Here is a 10,522-nt window from a genome sequence, read left to right on the forward strand (position 1 = left end):
TGTCTTGGGAAATATAATAGAAATGGACCACAGTTTGACATTATATGTTTTGGTATTAGGTTTGTGCAAAAATAATTGCTTTTAATGGTAAAACCACAGTTACTTTTGCACCAACCTAATGGTTCATATGACATCACCAACAATCAGCCAGAAAGCTTCATATTAATCTTAAATGAATTGTTGCCATTAACAAAGCTTTCTTCTCTGAGATTCAGCTGGAGTTCATTTTGGAAAAACATTTAAAACTGTTATGCACATGAATCTCTGAAAAGATAGGAAGCTCTGGCAATAAAACAGCAAAAAAAAAAAAAAAAAAAAAAAAAAAAAAAAAATGAAGGCTAAAAACAGAGAGAAACAGTTTCCCAGTGCAGAAGGTTTTCTATTATTTTCATTATCATTCCTTAGATGTTTTGACTGAAGATAGAAAAAGAAAAACAAATAGATACATTTTCCTCAAAAACCATCACTTTATTTTTGTGCCACAGTTTTTGTTTGCTTAAAATAAGATGACAGAGAAGAAAATTATAGAGATAAAATCAATTGTAGTAACTAAAAAAAAAAAAAAAAAATCAGTTGTAGTCACCAAAGGAAATCAGTCTGTATCTCCAAAATCTTTGTATGAGAGCTCATCAGTGTGGTTGGCAGATGTTTTACAAACACTTAGGGAATCTGTCATGAACTTTAAACGGAAAACCAAGAGAGCTTTTTCTATTTGCCAAGAAATCTAGGAAAACAAAGGGAAATTAAACTCATTAGCCTAGTTTAACATCATGTGCTTCCCTCACTCGCCCCTCCTCCCATAGCCAGGGCTTAGGCTCACACACTGACTCTTACTTAACGTTCCTTAGGTAATACCAGTTGGCCCCATTTCAAGGCTTTAAAAAAGCCTCATCACTATGCACCCAACATTAACACTCAAAGTCCCGCAGGGCTGTACCTCGGACGGCTGTTTCTACTGAGCTGTTTCTACTCAGCAGATGAAATGCTAGCAGCAGCAGCAGCATCTATGAACTGCCTTATAGTAAACCGCGACTTGGCTGCACTTAGTCATCACCAGGGCCACGCGCTGATGCATGGACTGCACCCTCGGAGACTCTGATTTCATTGGTCTGGGAGTGGCCTGGACATCAGGATCTTTTCCTTTTGTAAAAAAAAAATTATAATCCACAAGTTTTTCCTAATGGTTACATCTCACACCAGATGTGAGGAAATTGACCTTGGTAAAATGTGTGTGTACAGTTTTCTGTCACTTTATCACATATCTAGATTCGTATAACCAGCATTGCAATTATGATGCAGAACTATTCCATCATCATAAATACATGCCTTTATGGTATCACCTACCTGCCTTCTCTCTACTATCCCTAACTCCTGACGAACACTAATCTCAATAACTTTGTCATTTCAAGACTGTTAAATAAATGGAATCGGCCAGGCGTGATAGCTCACATATGTCATCCTAGCACTTTGGGAGGCCGAGACAGGTGGATCACTTGAGGTCAGGAGTTTGAGACCAGCTTGGCTAACATGTCAAAACCCCATCTCTACTAAAAATACCCCAAAATTAGCCTGGTGTGGTGGTGCGCGCCTGTAGTCCCAGCTACTCAGGGGGCTGAGGCACGAAAATCACTCAAATCCAGGAGGTGGAGATTGCAGTGAGCCAAGACTGCACCACTGCACTTCAGCTTGGGCGACAGAGTGAGACTCTGTCTCTAAATAAATAAATAAATGGAATCAAACAGTGTGTACCCTTTTTGAGATTGGCTTTTTCACTTACCATAATGCACCTGAGATCCATCTAGGTTGTGTGAATCGATAGTTCATTCCTTTTTATTGCTGGTATAGATGTACTACGCCTTGGGGCTATTACAGATAAAGCTGCCATGAACATGTGTATAGAAGTTTTTGTGTGACCAGCCTGGGCAACATAGCAAGACCCCATCTCTACCAAAGGAAAAAAAAATTAGCCGGGCATGGTGGCATAAACCTGTGGTTCCAGGTACTCAGGAGGCTGAGGTAGGAGGATCGCTTGAGCCCAGGAGATCAAGGCTGCAGTGAGCCACAATCACACCACTGCACTCCAGTCTGGGTGATAGAGCAAGACTCTGTCTCAAAAATTTATAAAAAGTTTTTGTGTAGGAACATAAGTTTTTATTTCTCTGGCATGAATGCCAGAAGTGCTGTTGTTGGATCGTATGTTAAGTATATGTTTAGTTTTTAAAGAAACTGCCAAACTTTTTTCCAGAGTGGCTGTACCATTTTACATCTCCACCAGCAAGGAGAGATCCAATTTCTCCACATTCCTGCCAACATTTGATATTGTCACTATGTTTTACTTTAGCCGTTCTGTAGGTGTGTAGTGAAACTTCATTGTGGTTTAGTTTACATTTCCATCAAAATGAGTGATGTTGAACATCTTTTCATGTGTTTATTTGCCATCTGTATATCCTCTTCAGTAAAATGTCTCTTTATATCTTTTGCCGATTTTCTAATTGGATTTGGGCATGGGCCAGAGAGATGGAGGAGGGGCAGTGCATCAAAAATTTCCCTAAGTGTATCTACCATGCAGCCAAGTTTGGGAAGCACTGCGTCATTATAACTTCTTTATATTGGTACACTCTAAATGTAAGCCATTGCACCTGTGCTAATATTAAAATAAGGTCAGTGTGGGCACTGGCTAATTAAATATGCCCGCAGTCCAAGGGAAAAACACTGGAGATGCTTTCCATGACCTCAGGTTGTTTGCATATACACATCATAAGGCTGGAGGAGTGAGCCCTGCAGGGAATATTTCTGGAAATATGGCCTAAATATCTTCTGCTTCAGAATCATGGCATGTGTATGTGAATGTGTGCACCAGTGTACATGTGTGAAAAAGGTGATTCCCCAGTCCCAAGCCCCAGGCCTACTAAATCAGGACTTTTGAGGATGAGGCCTAGAAATCTATACATAGCCCAGGAGATTTCCATGCCCTCAAATATTTGAGACCTACCTTGCTCAAGGAAGACTGGGGACCCAATCTTCACTTCAGGGCATAGGTGGATGCCTTCCTATTAAGAAATTGGTTGGCCAGGCTTGGAGGCTCATGCCTGTAATCCCAGCAGTTTGGGAGGCAGACATGGGTAGATCTCAAGGTCAGGAGATTGAAACTATCCTGGCTAACATAGTGAAACCCCGTCTCTACTGAAAATACAAAAAATTAGCTGGACGTAGTGGCACACGCCTGTAGTCCCAGCTACTCGGGAGGCTGAGGCAGGAGAATCGCTTGAATCTGGGAGGCGCAGGTTGCAGTGAGCCGAGATCACGCCACTGCACTCCAGCCGGGATGACAGAGCAAGACTCTGTCTCAAAAAGAAGAAAAATAAATTCATTTAGGCAGGGCACAGTGGCTCCTTTCTGTAATCTCAGTGCTTTGGGAGGTCAAGGAGGGAAGACTGCCTGAGGCCAGGAGTTTGAGACCAGCCCAGGCAACACAGCAAGACCCTGTCTCTAAAAAGAAAAATAAAGAGGCCAGGCGCAGTGACTCACGCCTGTAATCCCAGCGCTTTGGGAGGCCAAGGCAGGTGGATCACCTGAGGACAAGAATTCGAAACCAGCCTGGCCAATGGCAAAATCCTATCCCTACTAAAAATATGAAAATTTGCCAGGCATGGTGGTGGGTGCCTGTAATCACAGCTACTCAGGAGACTGAGACAGGGAGAATTGCTTGGACCCAAGAGGCAGAGCTTGCAGTGAGCTGAGATTGCCCCACTGCACTCCAGCCTGGGCAACAGAGCAAGACTCCGTCTCAAAAAATAGAAATAAATAATAATAAAAAAATTAAAAAAAGAAACCAAAACAGGCATAGTGGCATGTGCCTGTAGTTTCAGCTACTCAGGAGGCTGAGGTAGGAAGATTGCTTGAGCCTAGCAGTTTAAGGCTGTATGAGCTGTGATCGTGCCACTGCATTCTAGCCTTGGTGACAGAGTAAGACCCTGTCTCAAAAAAAAAAAAAAGAAAAAAAAAATTGATTTAGAGAAGAGTTGCCTTGAGCCAATTTGGAGCATAGAAACATGTGTTCTACTTCTGAAATGTGAGGAACAGAGAGGGGCAGGATAGTGTGTTTTTGTATACTGCCAAAGTGTTCTTGAGAAGCAGTAATTTGTAGTGATCAATAAAGATAATATAACTAACATGTATGAGCACTAGGGTTTCCCCACACACTAGCTCCCCTAATTCTTATAACAAGTTAGAGGTTATTATATTCTCTACTTTGTAGGTGAGGGGCTGAGGTTTAGAGGCCTGGTCATTTGCCAGTATCACAGGACTAGCAGATGTCAGGCTGTTTTTCCTTCTGGAATCTCCCTTATTGTTGTCTTTAGTTGTCCCAAACTCCAGTTTTTATTATTAAATATTTTTAGAAGACCTACTCAAACCTCATTTTAAGAAGAAACTAGGCCAGGTGCAGTGGCTCACGCCTGTAATCCCAGCACTTTGGGAGGCCGAGGCATTTGGATCACTTGAGGCCAGCCTGGCCAACATAGTGAGACTCCCATCTCTCTAAAAATATAAAAATTAGCCAGGTGTGATGGCACATGCGTGTAATCCCAGCTACTTGGAGGTTGAGAGAGGAGAATTGCTTGAACCCAGGAGATGGAAGTTGCAGTGAGCCGAGATCACACCACTGTACTCCAGCCTGGGTGACAGAGCAAGACTCTTGTTTCCAAAATATGTAATAATAATAATATAAATTAGAAAAATTATTTTTAAAAGAAACTATAAGAATTTATAAATGTATTTACACATCCCTGAATAGCCTAACCGATCATCATTTGTGGGCTGAAATAAATGCTACACGGAAGTGGTATATCTCATTATTTCTCTGGTGTAGGACTGCAGTCTAAACTGTAAGCTTCAAGCTGGTTCTAAATAGAGACAGTGGAGCTCTCTGGAGCACTCAAGTGGTAAACTACTATACAGCGGTAAAAATTCCTTTTATCCTGCTGCTCAGGAACCTGTCATTATGGGGAGAGTAAGTCACACCCTTTAAATATACACATGTGGCTCTGGTGTCCATTTACACAGCTGCCATTAAATGGCTCATCCAGGTGAAAGCCCTTTTGTTTTCCAGCTTCTGTCCTGAATCATCCTGGATGACTGCCTCAGGTCCCTGTGTGGCTCTGACATAATTGATATTTTCATAACATACCCAGCTTCATTGTTCACAGTTCCCCGTCTGTGCCAGTTTATGTGTTTGCACCTCAGGTAAGTTGAGCGCTGTGGACATATGGGTGTAATGAAATGGTTTCCTCTCTTCCCTTTCCACATTCAAAACCTAAGTCTTCCTGCAAGGTTCCCAGCCTTCAGGATTTCCATAGAAATCAGAGCCTGAGGCCAAGTTTAAGGTGTAAGGCTGTATCCCAGAGCTGGAAGGGTGAGGGTAAGGGAGTCAATGTGGGGTGATATGAACCAAACTGGCCAGGGTACTGCAGAAACCACACCAGTCTCAGCCACACAGGACTCTCTGGACGGGCCATGTGGAGCCACCACATTTCGAAATTGTCACAGGGGAGGAAGAGAGAGGAGCTTATCTCCTGACTCTCTGGTCAAAGTGGGTCCTCTGTGGATTCAACTCTCCCTCAATTTGGGCTATTTACCTTTTAGGCAGTGACAAGGCAGCCATCTTCCAGGCTCCCAGCCAGGGGGCAAGAAGCTTCATCTGAGTCTGCAAGTGCTGGGAAGATCTGGTGCCCTGTGCTAGGGCCTGGGCTGCAAACGCCTCGGCTCCCATAAGGTGGGCATTGTAGCAGCCATGCCTAAGCCCAGCTGTCAGCCCTCACCCTGTGGGGAAGCAGCATCTGCAGACAGTGGCAGAGAGAAGGTGAGACTGGGAAGCTGGGGCTCCCCACTGAGCAAACAGCCGGGACCCAGCAGGCCGATGGGGCTGAGCAAATGTGGGGAGGCCCAAAACTTAAGTCCAAGTAGTTCCCTTCCTGATTCTAATGTTGTATCTCAGTATCAGTCACGGTTCTTACTTGCAAGCCACAAGAACATACTTTAGCTTCCTTAAACCAAAAATGAATGTATTGGGTGTACATGGAAGAGCTTTCAGAAACTGAAGAGTAGGCTTATAATGCAAGCAGTGAGAGCTGCCAACTAGGCAGCAGAAACCGGGGCCCAAACACCACCACCATGGGGGCAGGAGCCTTTCTCTACTAGACCCTAACATTACCACTTCCTCCTGAGACCTCACACCATCAGCATGCCTCCAAAGAGTGCAGGGGCTCTGATGTTTGTTATGGATTTAACTGTCCCCCCCACCCCTAAATTCTTATGTTGAAATCCTAACCCCTAGTACTTCAGAGTGTGCCCTTATAGGGAGATAGGGTCTTACAGAGGTAATCAAATTAAAACAAGGTCATTAGCACGGGCCCTAATCCAATATAACTGCAGTCCTTGTAAGAAGGAAAAATTGGACATAGAGACATGCATAGAGGGAAGGCAAGGTAAAAGAGACATAAAGAGAAGATGGCTACCTACCAGCCAAGGAGAGATGCCTGGGACAGATCCTTCACTTGTGGCTCTCAGGGAAACCAGCCCTGCCGATACCTTGAGTTTGGACTTTAGTCCTCCAGAACTGTAAGAGAATAATTTCTGGTGTTTAAGCCATCCAGTTCGCAGTATTTTTGATAGCAGCCCCAGCAAATACAATCCTGGAGAGCCAAGGGGGAAAAAAGAAAGAGAATCCTTACCAATTTGTTGAACTTTTGCAGATTGCTAAAGTACTTTGATGCACATTACCTTGCCTGGCAGGGCTGTCTTCACGGCCATGAGACCTGTGTGGTCACGCAGGGCTCTGATCTCAGAAGCACTTGGTTCAATGCCCTGCTGTTGCCATCTTAAAATTCTTCATGATTTTTTTAAGCCAGGGACCCCACATTTTCATTTTGCACTGGCCCCCCCAAATTATGTAGGTCCTGTCACCTGGTTATCGCAGTCATCTCGTGAAGTAAACAGAGACTGTTGTTACGTGTGTTTGTTAATAATGAAACCAAAGCTGAGAGATGTTAAGCAACTTGATCAAGGTCAACAGACCTCCCCAGAGTTGGATCAAGATCTGAGATCTCTGATGCAATGGCTTCTGTATCCACCCAATTTTGAGATTCTGTCATTCTAGAACCTATGTAAAAGGTAAGAAAATTTGGAGGTAAACCTTTACACAGCTGCCTTGCCTTCACTCAATTATCCTGGCAGAAGTTTAACGCTTGAAAGCAAGCTTGGGGTCTCCTGGATAGTCAAGAGGTTCCTCTACCAGCCTCATCTCTGTCACTGGTCTGCTCTAGTCTACTTTTATCTGTGTTCCTATTAGACTTCATGTCTGGAAAAGCAGGGTTCTTACCTGCCCAGGCCCCAGGTCAACCTCGCTTGGGTTCAGATAGAAACTGCTGACCTCAGGTCACTGGATTCATGTCCTAAGCCAAGGTCCTTGAAAAATATTAGAAATTCATCAATTAACCTCTTCCTTGATTCTAGATATTCTCTGTCTTATTTTTCCTGGGATAAACCAACCCTTCTAGTTGGTCTGGTATAAAGTTTCACTGTCTCTCCCATCTCCTTTCTCTCCTTTCTCTTCCCCCTTGAGTCCTTGCTTTACTGATGTTCTTCCATTAGGCCAACTGTCCCTTTCCCTTGACTTTCTTACCTTTTCCCCAGCCACCGTTCCACCACAGTTTTCTAACAGCCTCTCAGTTCTTCACAGCTCTGCCTCTACCATCACCACCACATCCTCCCATCGGTGTCCTAAATAAACATTTCACAAAGTGGTGCTTCATTACTCTTGGGTTCTACTCAATTAGGTCATTTTCCAAGTTCACGAAAATTGGAATAGGTAAGAGGAAGTTTGAGGGTTTAAAATTTATTTACCACAAAATGCAACATTGGAGGGTGAGGTGTACAGTAATTCTATTTTGTTGTTGCTTATTTATCCCCTGAGGCAGACATAAGTTGTTTACACACATGTCTTTCTTTGGACAACTTCTACCCCATTGTGTGTGGTCTTGCGGGGCTGTCAGCCTTTTTGGTGCCTTCCCATAGGACCCAGGGTGGCCAATCAGAGTATCCTATCCTCCAGCGATTGGCTCCAGGATTCCCAGGTGACACAAGCAGCACCCATCAGAATCATCCTTGTCAATGGGGATCTAGAAAACTGGAGGGAGATGGTCTCTCTTCCTCTATGAATGGGCAAGCATGGAGACCAATGCTAACAGGAAAGAAAAACTAAAAGAAGTGGGGTGGGGTCCAGATTTAAAGACTCCAACTTGATGAGATCTCTAGTGATGGTTACTTGCTCACAGAGTCAGTGGAGACCGAATTGACCAGCAGCCATTTAGAGTTTTAAAGGCAGGTGGTGTTAGAGAAAACTGAAGTTTGGCAAAGAGGGGTCTTGAATGCCCAGAGTGATGGTGCAAGATGGGAGCTAGTACTGCGCTCAAGACCTTTTCCTTTTTTAATGTATGGGGATTTCTGGGTTGTTCTAATGCTTGGGGGTTGCTTTTGGCATTGTGAGACAGGAATGCTAGACTCTTGCAATGTGCAGGACAGTTCTATAAAATGAAGAACTGTCCTGTTAACTTGCTCTCTCTCTGCAGGAAGGAAAAAACCAAACTGTAGAAAGAAACAGAGTTGTGGTGTCATTGAGTGAATATATGTATCCAGCCCTGCAGATGCCTGAGATCCACCCTCAGGCTGTACCTTTTCCACTTAAGCCTGTTTGCACTGGGTTTGGTCACTTGCAACAGAAAGAGAACTAACAATTTCACACACAGTGGGAGTTACAAGTGCTCTGCTCTTCTGCAATTGCCTTCCATAAGCCTCTAGTCTATATACTAAATTAAAATTCATACTAAATTAAATCCATATTAAATCTTCCATCTGCCCACAAATCTGACCATGTCATTCCTCTGTCCTAAGTTCTTATTGACTCCTCTTTGCCTAGAGGCTCCAGGGCAAGGCAGAGAAAGCCCTCGTGCCTGAGGGCTGACCACCTCTCCTGCCTCGACTCTGGCCGCTTCCTGCCTCACTCTCTATACTCTAGAACAACTGCACTGTTTGAGGATTTCTGCAGTCTCACCTGTCCATGCCGTTGCTCCTCTGCCTGGAATCCACTTCCTACCTCTTTTGTCCACAGTCAGCTCAGTCATCAAATCCCTCACAGGAAGCCTTCCATGAACCCCCCGCTGGACTAATGTCCCTATTCTGTGCTCCCAAAGCACAGTGTGTATACCTCTATCTTATGACCATCTTACATTAAAAGATCTGTCAGTGTGTCTGTCTCACTCACTACACTAGAAGATTCCCAGGTTCAGGGGTTGTATTTTAGTCAATTATGTTTTCCACAGCAGCTAGCATACAGTGACTGGCACATAGTAGGTTCTCAAAAAAGATCCTGTTGAACTGAACTGGTCCTTGTCATAGGTCAAATATAATAGTGTTTCTGATGAATCATAAGTCATATTGGATGACATCTGGGATGACCTGCAGTTTATAGAATCTATCATTCTTTGAGTGAACCACTGGTGTACCTATGACTATTTGTATGACTCTTGTATGAAAAAAAAAAGCTCTCTAAAGACAAATACTTTTTTAAATGGCTTGAGTTACTTAGTTGAACAGAGAAAAACAAAATGAAAAATGAATGCTTTTCTTTTTTTAAGAGACAAGGTCTCACTCCGTCACCCGAATTGGAGTACAGTGATGCAATCACACCTGACTGCAGCCTCAGACTTACGGGCTTGAGTGATCCTCCTGCCTCAGCTTCCCAAGTAGCTAGGACAACAGGGGCCTACCACCACACCTGGCTAGGTTTTAAAAAATTTTGTAAAGATGAGGATCTCACTATGTTGCCCAGGCTAGTTTCCAACTCCTGGCCTCAAGCAATCCTCCCTGCTTTGGCCTCTCGGAGCACTGGGATTACAGGGGCGAGCCACCACGGCCGACCCAGCATTTTTTATTTACACGAGGCCATTTCAGTTCCCCAAAAAAGCACAGTGCAGTGGCAAATACCACTCCAGAGGCAGAGGTCAGGAGCAAGGCTACTAGAGGTGGTTACCTTTCTGGAGCAGGAAGGGAAGTAAGATTGCTCCTGAGTCCAGCCAGCTGTTGTCCTTTGGCCTGGGTTTGGGAAGGAAGAAACGAGTTCCTGTGGCATCTGAGCATCCAGTTCCCTGTCTGTGGGTATAGACAGCATTCTCATTTTATCTTTATCATCTCACAGTATATCCTTGTTTTTACTGTTTTTGTCTCAGAGGAGGTGGTAGGGTGAAGGGAGTGAGGAGAAGTGAAAAATGTGTATTTTTAGCCATGACACAGCCAAATGTTCTGAGTCTTCTTTTATAACCGCATTTAAAAATAAATGTCAAGAGTTAGGAATTAAGTGATTTCTTAGTGTCCACATCCTCCTTCCCTCCTTAGTGTTGGCATGTCTCCTTCTGACCTGGTTACCCTTGTGTGGTGCTTCCTTCAACTCCAGATGTATACCTCGCTA

The 10,522-nt window shown here is 43.9% G+C and overlaps 1 long non-coding RNA gene across 4 annotated transcripts; it reads right to left on the bottom strand.

Annotated features, from left to right (window-relative positions):
* Window positions 1–454: 454 nt before the first annotated feature.
* On the bottom strand, window positions 455–10,294 carry LOC104678036. 4 transcript variants are annotated; one of them, XR_004055668.1, is made up of 7 exons: window positions 10,088–10,294; window positions 7,682–7,779; window positions 7,379–7,464; window positions 6,520–6,616; window positions 5,637–5,837; window positions 938–1,140; window positions 455–724 (listed from the first exon to the last, which is right to left on the bottom strand). It is a non-coding gene; the product is annotated as an uncharacterized LOC104678036 (long non-coding RNA). The 4 variants fall into 4 exon arrangements; XR_004055667.1 differs by having other exon boundaries at window positions 455–1,140; XR_004055669.1 differs by having other exon boundaries at window positions 455–1,140; window positions 6,520–6,692.
* Between the last annotated feature and the right edge of the window lie 228 nt (window positions 10,295–10,522).

The sequence above is a fragment of the Rhinopithecus roxellana genome, chromosome 21 (genome assembly GCF_007565055.1).
Source record: "Rhinopithecus roxellana isolate Shanxi Qingling chromosome 21, ASM756505v1, whole genome shotgun sequence".
Taxonomy (NCBI): Eukaryota; Metazoa; Chordata; class Mammalia; order Primates; family Cercopithecidae; genus Rhinopithecus; species Rhinopithecus roxellana.